Source organism: Pan troglodytes, chromosome 3 (assembly GCF_028858775.2).
Source record: "Pan troglodytes isolate AG18354 chromosome 3, NHGRI_mPanTro3-v2.0_pri, whole genome shotgun sequence".
NCBI classification, from domain to species: domain Eukaryota; kingdom Metazoa; phylum Chordata; class Mammalia; order Primates; family Hominidae; genus Pan; species Pan troglodytes.
Genome location: NC_072401.2, coordinates 116,204,406 through 116,213,741, shown reverse-complemented (window position 1 = coordinate 116,213,741; position 9,336 = coordinate 116,204,406). Strand labels below are relative to the sequence as shown.

Here is a 9,336-nt window from a genome sequence, read left to right as displayed (position 1 = left end):
CCGAGATGGCGCCACTGCACTCCAGCCTGGGCAACAGAGCAAGACTCTGTCAAAAAAAAAAAAAAAAGAAGAAAGAAAGAAAGAAAGAAGAAAGAAAGAAAGAAAGAAAGAAAGAAGAAAGAAGGAAAGAAAGAGAAAAGAAAGAAAGAAAGAAAGAAAGAAAAAAGAAAGAAAGAAAAAAAGAAAAGAAAAAAGAAAAAAGAAAAAGAAAGAAAACAGCAACTGCACCTCTGCACTGGGGCCTTTGCAGTGGTGTTTTCTTTACCTGGAATGTTCTTCCCCAACCTATCCCTCAGGCCCCTCATTTTCTTCATGTCTCTGCACAAACAACACCTTATCTGAGTGGCATTTGTGCCTCCCTGCAAGACATAGTACCTCCAATCATGCCCATAATACCCCAGCCTCATTGTTCTGCTTTATTTTTCTACAGAACACACCACTATTTGATGCAGTGTATTATATATATCCAGTGCATTGTCTGTATTTCAACATATACTAAAATGCAAGCAGCTTGTGAGAAGAAACTTCATTTCTCATTTGATTGCTCTATTCCCAACATGTTCAATGATGTTGGGCACATTGTAGGTGGTCAATAAATATTTTTGGATGAATTTGTAATATTTCCAGGTGGCTGAGGCACATTAAGAGCCTCTAATCCACTATCTTGGTCCTTTCCCAGTTTCTAATCTTGTAGTTTATTTTTGTGAAATTCTATGTCTCTGTGATGTAGCATTTCTAGAAATGTCAGTTCCCCTCTCCAGGTGAATTATCAGTGAAATCCAGAGGGAATATGGGATGGTCTTCAAACAGTATTGAGTTTTTATGTCAACTGCAGCATAAAGTCAGAATCTAGTTTAAAATGTCAGGACAAAGTAACATAAATCGAAGGTACAGGATTGTGGTCTAGACATAGGATCTAGGGATTACAACATGAAAATGCAGAAAAAATTATAAGAAAAATAATCCATGTACAAACACTGGAAGAGTCTATTAACTCAGGCAAAACAGACTGAGTTTTTCTTTCATGAAGCTGTTCTCTATGGCTGGGTAAGCATAGTCACATTTCATAACATCTAAAGTTACTGCCCAATATCTTCTGTGAAAAAGCTCTGCAAACTTTTGAAATCTAGTGCTTAGTGGAGTATTCTACACATAGTGCACACCTAATGAGTATGCAATAAAGCTGGTGATAAAAACATAGGAGATTTACTACCCCCACCTTATTAAAATGCATGTGAGATTTTTAGCAGGTGAATACTATCAGGAATGTGTTTCTTTAGCAGATAAACGACTTTCCTTGCATTTTTTCTTTCCTGTTGATGTACAGACTACTGAATGCCAGCTAAGCAAACAGAGAAAAAAAAATTTATGTCACCTTTCTTGTAAAAAGTTGTAAAATACATACGAAACTAGATGTCAAAGAGAAAAGAGGATTCTGTTTTAAATTCTCCCCAATAGTGATGACAACCTTTTAACACTATGCTTATTTAGTTTTTTTAATACTCATCATCTCATTTCCTCCAAAGAACACTCAGTAACTCCTTTAACTTGACGTGTGTCTTCTTATCTTCACACAAATATTAAAGGTAACCCTGAAATTTCTTTATTGTCTCAAAAGCCCAAAGGACTTTTGGGCAGCTGGGTGTGTTATAACTTACCTATGACCAGCTTTGTCGTGACCACACTTTAAAAATATCCAAACTACTCCTCTACCTCATTAAAATTAAATTATCTACGAATAAATAATTGATAATTATGGTTTTAATATTCTGGTTACATTTGTCACATATATCATAATATCTAGCAAAGGTAAGTTTAGCTTTATCTAAAGGACAGCGACTGACTTCAATGTTTATTTTAATGTTAGACCTCTCTACATTCAACGTTTTGCAACCCAACTTTTTCAATCTCACTCAAGATAAAAATAAATTGAACTAACTTGGGGGGCAGAGGGAGCTTTTCCAGCAACTACTCTCATTTATTCTTATTGTCTCTGCATAGTAATTATTAATTCCTCTTTCATTCCAAAAAGTGTTTGGATAATTAATATTCATCCTAACCATACAACTACATCAAAATGTTGATGTTTCTCTAAATACTTTTAAAATGATCTGTTGAAGTTGTTTTCAAAGTTAATCATCCAACCTGGCTTATCAGGATATTTTTTCATAATTAAATCTCATTTTAGATCAAAATAATATTATAAAATTTTATCACCCATTTAAAAATAAAGTAGCCTAAATCATTTTCAGTTGTTTCTAATAACCAAGTACACTTTCAGAAAAACAAGTATTTGTTGCTGAGAATTTCAGAACATGTAGCAACTAAACACAAAAGGAACTACAGCAGTAGTAGAAATAGTAATAGTAGTAATAACAGTCATAGCCACAGTTAAATAAGTACCATATATTATTTAGTATTTTCCAGTTATTGTGTGAATATCATATTTATATATAGATAATCTCATAGATAGATAGATAGATAGATAGATAGATAGATAATCTTCATATCAATCCTGAAAAGAGTGATATAATCTTCATTTTATAGATGAGAAATTGGAACTTGGATCTTGATTATTTTAGGTAACTTGACCAGGTCTCAATACTAGTAAATTGCAAAGCAGAGACTCAAGGCCTCCATTTGAATTCATTCCAAAACTTGTGGTCCTCAACACTGAGCTATACTTCCTCTGTAGTCTCTTATTCCAAGAAGATTATCAAATGTATGGATAAACTTGGTAATTTCTGGGAATACTGGTCATCCAGTATGGCTGGATTATAAGATAATGAAAGGGTGCATGCTATAGAAAAGAGGTTTGTGTCCCTCCAAATTTCATATGTTGAAATATCGTCCCCAGTGTGGTGGTATTTTCATATGGGACTTTGGAAGGTGATTTGGTCATGAGGATGGAGACCTCATAAATGAGATTTGGGACCTTATAAAAGAGACCCTAGAGAAATCTCTTGCCCCTTCCTCCATGTGAAGTTATAGTGAGAAGATGGCCTTCTATGAAAAAGGAAGTGAGCCCCCACTAGACACTCAGTATGTTGGAGACTTGATCTTGGACTTCTCAGTCTAGCACTGTGAGAAATAATTTTCTGTTGTGTATAAGCTAGCTAGTCTATGGTAATTTTATAGCAGCCTAAAGAGACTAAGACAAGGAAGTATAAGAAAAGCAACATGGGGCTTCCTTATAAAAGATCTCATGAGCCAAATTCAGAAATTTTTATACTATCCTGTATATAATAAGGATTTAATGGAGCTTTTCAAACAGAATAGTGAAAAGATCAAATTATTTTCAGAAACACAAGTTTGGGGGAAGAAAAGGGGTAAAATTAGAGAGATACTAAATACAGTAAGCCTAGTTAGGATGCTAGTTCTAGAAAAAAGATAACAAGATCCTGAATAAAACCACTGATAGAACAAGATGAAAGAAACTTATAAAAGAGATTTTTAGGAGACAGACAAGGCTTTAGGACTTACTGGCTGAAGTAAACGGAGAGGAATAAGAAGAGAAGGGTGATTTAGGTATGGCTTGGGTTCCTGAGCAAAGGGTGGTATTACTGACCAAGAGAATGTGGATCAGTTGCAGGTCAGATCCTTTTGGGGCAAGATGGTTTTAAAGAGTTGAGTTTAATAATTGTTAAGTTTGTAGTTTTTAGTTTCTAAATCAGATTAACAAGGCAAGATTTGAGGGGAAGTCTGGAAGTGCTGTAATAGAAAAGATCATGAATTAAAATAGTTTGAAAACTTGAGTACAACAAGTAATTAAGGCTTAAACAAGAGTGTGAAAATCAGGCTGTGAAATTTAATACCAACCTTCACCTATCTGAAGTACTACTTTGTATCAGAGACTTTATAATGATTCTTTGCTATTCCACTTAGAAGTAGAAAAATGATCTAACTTTTTTCTATTTTCCCTGATACAAAACATAGAGGATGCTACTCAACATCCAGCAGCGTTAGTGCATTGACCCTTTAGAGCCAGAAATAGTATGCTTTATGTTGACTGTTGAGTATTACTGTGATTTCTGTTTTATCAGTTTTTAAAGCACTTTAACATTTCAAATAATAATAGTAACCTTATGACTCTACCATGGCTAGCCTTATATTTTTACATTTGTGTGTTATGGTATAGCTTCCCCAGAGTAGTAATATTTAGAGTAGGAACAAACATAAAGCAACTGAGGCTGATTTGTTTTTTCTAATCATTTTTTATCTTTTTAAAAAGGTGTGTTTGGGGGGAAAAGTAAAGGCTTCTCATGTACTAGCATCAGATGGATTTGATACCAAACATTATACTCTTTTTCACCTCAGGGCTGCTGATATTCTCTACATATTCAACTGCTGGCAATAGCCAATAGTAGATGCTGGGAAACTGTAATTCCAGGTGTGTGTTTTATGGCTTTATTGTAGTAAGTATATGGCTTAGCTGAGCTAATCTCTCAGATTTAAGTTTATGTTTGCTTATAGTGCTGACATTTCAAATAATCATGTAAAATTTGGAAGTTATAGCTTATAAGAATTTAATCATAGGTGCAAAAGATAGAGACAACTAGGTCTATTGTCAGGTATCTATTAGTTTACTGATCTCCACAAATACAGAAAAAAATGACAGCTGTAATTTAAAGGTAATCTAAAATAGAACACTTAATAAGAGTTCTGTCCCATGTATTAAGAAAGTATGTACTAAAAAAAATGAAAACAGGAACATATAGAGGCCTGAAGTGATAAACTCATAGCATTGTGGTCCACTCTGGTTGTCTTTTTGTAATTAATTCTGATCATATTATCCAGAAATAGATTCAGATGTGTAAACAGAATTAATCTGATAACAATATTATCTTTAAGGCATTTTTAATACAAAGAAAATGAGCTATTTACTTTAAATCTATGTTTCTGTCACTGCATCTACACAGTGTGGTATAATAAAAATAAAACCTGTTGAGAATTCGGTTACTGCAATACATCTGATTCATATTCTTGATTTTCAATTTTGTTAACTATTATGATAGATTTTAAAGTAGAAGATTCTTAAAAATCATACAAGTGAGTCATACATGAACCAACCCAGTGGAAATTAAGCTTTTTGTGTAAGTTGTGTTCCGTTGTTGATATTGGATCTGGAATAAAACATAATTACATTTTTCCAAATTATTTTCTCTCACATTTGGAATTCATCTGTGGAAACAAAGATTTCTATGCAGTCATAGAAGACCTCGAGAAAAGTGTCAAGAAACTTCTACAAAAGACTAAATTGACTGCATTTTAACAACCTACACCCAGCAAAAGCCTAGGGAAGCCTGAAACTCTACTCTGACAGAATGGAGATAGCACTCAGATCATCGAGTTTGTGAATAATTAATGGATTGGTGTAGAAATAATTAAAATCCCTTCCTAACCTGAGGTGAGTGGGAAGAAAAATCTCTATTATAGCATTTTCTATCTTCTTCCATCAGGGTCATGACATTATTAGAATTTCCATATACTGAAACAGACAGATAATGAGTTCTATTTGTTCTAAAGCTGAATCTGTTTTAATAAGGTTTACTTTTAGACTGTATTTTTGTTCAACACTTATTCAATATATATATATATATGCTTCTTATGAAATATTTCAGTAACTTTGATCACATGAGAGTATTATTTCAATACAATTTATTTTGCTCATTTGGATACCATGTATTGTCTACTCTGTGTGAGGCATGTAAGATACAGGGAAATACAAAGTAAATTCCTACTCTCTATGATTTAACTGTCAAGAAGGGAAGATTGTGCAAATCTTCTATTATTCAATTATGATTGATTGTGCAAATCAATCATAACTGAATAATAGAAATACAATAATAGGGATACATGAAATTTTTAGTTATTCTGGGAAAGGGAATAAATAACTGCCTAGGAATAGAGAAAAGCTCAGTGAGTAGTTAACATTTGAGATGAATTTTTGAAGGTTAAATAGGAGTTTTCAGGAGAAGAAGTCAGAAAAGGGTGCTCCAAACTGACTATATGGAAGCAATAGAGATGTAAAGGAATATGGCCCATTTATTATTTAGGGTAAATGCTGAGTGCTGTTACAAGAAGGTTTAGAAATGCGGCCAGGCGCAGTGGCTCACGCCTGTAATTACAACACTTTGGGAGGCTGAGGCAGGAGAATTGCTAGAGCTCAGGAGTTCAAGACCAGCTTAGGCAACAAAGGGAAACCCCATCTCTACAAAATTAGCCAAATGCGGTGGTACATGCCTGTAGTTCCAGCTACTTGGGAGGCTGAGGTGGAAGGATGGCTTGAGCCTGGGAGGCAGAGGTTGCAGTGAGCCAAAATCATGCCACTTCACTCCAGCCTGGGTGGCAGAGCCAGACCCTGCCTCCAAAAATCAATCAATCGATAAATAAAAATAAATTTAAAAATTAAAAATTTAAAAATTTAAAAAGTAGATATGCATATAAGTAAAAACAGAAATTCACTTCTTGCTTACATAAAATGGTGGCTTTTTTCCATGCAATGATTTGGAATTAGGCTCCTTTCTTCGTGGGTTTTTTTGTGTCTTCAGGTATGGTTGCTTTCCACATCTGCCCAACAGAAGGGGCAAGATATCTTAAAGGGTCATATCTGCTAGCCCAGAAATGGCACACTAAACACGCATTTATATTCCACCAGCTAGAACTCAGTCATATGGCCATGATTACTCACACAGAGTAGACAATACACGGTTTCCAAATGAACATAGTAAGTTGTACTGAGATACAGTCTCTTGTGACCAAAGTTACTGAAATGTTTTTGTAGGAATGGAATATATATTGAATAAGTGTCAAACTAAAAATACAGTCTAAAAGTAAACTTCTAGGGGAGGCTGGGAACTATAACATAGCTTAACTACTATGAAAAAAAAACTCTTCATAATTTTTAACAGTAATATTTCCTTCTTGCTTATGTCACTACAGTGAAAGTTGTCAAAGAGGCTTTGTTGTTTGCAGTCATTTAAGGATCAGCTTTTTTTCCATATGATGCTTCAGCAATATCCTAGGACCTCAAAGCTTCTGCATGATCCTCTACAGTGGCCAGAAGACAAAGGGAGACAGAATTATTTGAGGGACGAGGCCTGAAAGTTGTAGACAACCCCTCTAATCACATCCTGTGAACAGAACTTAGTCATATGATTCCAGTAGTCTCTGCTTTCCCCAGCTCCAGCTCCAAGATGGGGAAATCCTTCACCAACTTCATGTGCAAGAAGGACTTTCATCCCACCTCTAAATCTAATATCAAAAAAATATGGAGGGAGGAATAGAAAATATTATATGGTAAGAAGAAATAAGAAGAATTAATGCAACAGTATCTTTAAGAACAAGAATCGTATGATAATAGCTTGGTTATGGGATATGAATCTGTAAAGAATGGTCTTAATTTCATGTATGAAGCCCCACCAGAAGTTTAAAAAGTAGACAAAGAGAAAGAAGAAATAGAGGAGAGACTGAATACAAATTTGAATGGCAGAAAGGAGCCCTACAAGAAAAATATGCCAAAGATGACATGAACATCAGAGATCAACCCTTTGGTGTTCAGGTTTGAAATGTGAGGGGCATTAAATGTCACAAATGGGGTCATGTCAACAGAGATCAAGAATACCCTTTGTTGGGTCTTTCTGGAATCAATGCAAGTTCAGTTCCCAGTGATGGCTCAGGGCCATCAATGCACCCCTCAGAGCCAATAGAGGAAATGAGAAACAGTGGATTTGCCCTGCAATGTAATGTACTGCGGAGAAACTTGACCACAAATGATCCATCACAGGAGTTTGCTGTAAGTGACACTGAAGAAGATCCAGAAGTTGAATTTTTAAACTTATTAACAACCAAACAAAAACAGAAACTTCTCAGGAAATTAGATAAACTGGAAGAGAAACAAAGAAAAAGAGATAGAAAAAAAGAAAAAGTTTCAGAAGATCTGAAGTACACACAAAAAACATAAAAACAAATCCTCTTCTTCCTCCTCCTCCTCTTCCCCTACTGAAACTTCAGAAAGCAGTAGAGTGAGAGCGACATTAAAGGAAAAAATATATTGAAAAGAAGAAAAGAAAGAAATGCAAGAGCTCAGGGCATAACAACAGTGATTCTGAAGAGAAGGACAAGCCTAAAAAGAGAAAACTTTATAAAGAACTTTCTAAAAGTTACCCTAAACTGGAAAAAAGCCAAGGAAAGGCCTGAGTTCTTAAAACACAAGAGTTCTAGGGAGAACGGCAAATGGAGCCATTCCGATTCTGACAAAAAGTCCAGAAGCCATAATCATAGCCCAGAGAAAAGAGTCTCTGAAAGAAAGGAGGGGAGCTGCAGAAGCCATGGCAGAGAAGATAGGATCTGGGGAAGCCAAAGCAGTTCTGTAGCTATAAACAATGAGAGATAAGAAAACAGCCACAGCCAAGTCCCAGTGAAGAGTGTAGTAGAAGAAATGACACCAGAAGCCATGGCACAGATGTATACAGAGAAGAAAAAAATGTACAGAGTACCCAGGAGATATGCATACTAAAGTGACACAAAGAGAATGAAGCAGAATGAGAGACTAAAGAGAGACTCTATGTGATGATTATCTGGGAATAAAAATATCTCCACTTTTTAATGAATACCTTTATCATGGGCTAAATGATGTACTATTGTCTTTCTAATTAATAAAGCTCTATTTAAAAAAAAAGAGGCTGGAAAGTAACATCTAGCTGTTTGCAAATTAAAATAGGTATTTGTGTACAAGCCAGTCTTTGACTTTTATTCTCCACACATGGAACATGCTTGCCACTTCCATAAAAGAGACAGCCAATGTCTCATCTAGTCTCTGCCCCTAGCTCAGAGTCTAGTACCTTTAGGAGATATGCAGTCCTCAAGCACAAATGCCATGTCTGGTAGTTCTATATGAACTATAAGTCATGTTTATTTGATCCCCTTTTTCACCAAAAAGTATATGTATGTTATATGTATACACAGAGTGGAGCAGAATAACTATGATAACCATGCCCATTTGAAGAATGGCAGAATGGAAGTAGTCATTTGGCTGTAGTGTCTATGAAATCCTGTTGGGCCAGCTTGGTGAATGAAGGTTATTTTCCTGACACTTGGTAGAGTTTCCAAATTAGACCTTGACTCTGTTTTCTGGGAGTAACCCTTCATTTCCCATTATTCTCCACTGGGGATGTTGCCATCCTTTGGGGATGCTCAGCTTTTACAGCTCATTTACTTCTGGAGAAAGCTTGAGGAACTGAAATGTGTTTTATAGCTTGAACATTCAAAGGTTTTTTTTTTCTTTTACATTGTCTCATTGGCAACAGAAGTCCCTCAAAATTTTAGTGGGCTTCT

General features: G+C 35.3%; 1 pseudogene; it reads left to right on the top strand.

The window, feature by feature from the left end:
* The first annotated feature begins 7,054 nt into the window (after positions 1–7,054).
* Positions 7,055–8,537, top strand: LOC107974103 (corepressor interacting with RBPJ 1-like; annotated as a pseudogene).
* Positions 8,538–9,336: the final 799 nt, after the last annotated feature.